The sequence below is a fragment of the Melampsora larici-populina genome (genome assembly GCF_000204055.1).
Source record: "Melampsora larici-populina 98AG31 unplaced genomic scaffold MELLAscaffold_70, whole genome shotgun sequence".
Taxonomy (NCBI): Eukaryota; Fungi; Basidiomycota; class Pucciniomycetes; order Pucciniales; family Melampsoraceae; genus Melampsora; species Melampsora laricis-populina.
In genome coordinates this window covers 104,907-105,331 of record NW_006768834.1, presented here as the reverse complement: position 1 = coordinate 105,331, position 425 = coordinate 104,907, and positions in this window count along the sequence as shown.

Below are 425 nucleotides of genomic sequence, written 5' to 3'. Positions count from 1 at the left end.
CTCCATTCCAAGCACCTAGCATCCAAATCGGTGGTAGGTCGGCGATTGAGGTTTTTTTTTTGATTGATCCTGGTTTTCTTCCTGTTGGTAGCCATGGTTATTTAGGTTTGGAAGATGTGGGGATGCGGGGATGTGTTTTGGAAGCTTGCAGATACAAAGATGTTGGAAGTTGGGTATGAATGAGATTTTCAAGAAGCAGGTCGTTAGTGGGGGAAGTACTTACATAAACCAAGTTGCGTAATTGAAATACATGTACAAACTAGGTTTTGCAAACACAGTAAAGCAAACCTAGTTTACCTTCTTTTGAAATACAATACACACAAACTGTGTAGCTAATATACAGTTGATCATTTAAGTCATAGATGTCGATTGAACACATACATACAGGGGTACTGGAAAGCTATGGGTATGTCATCATATGATCC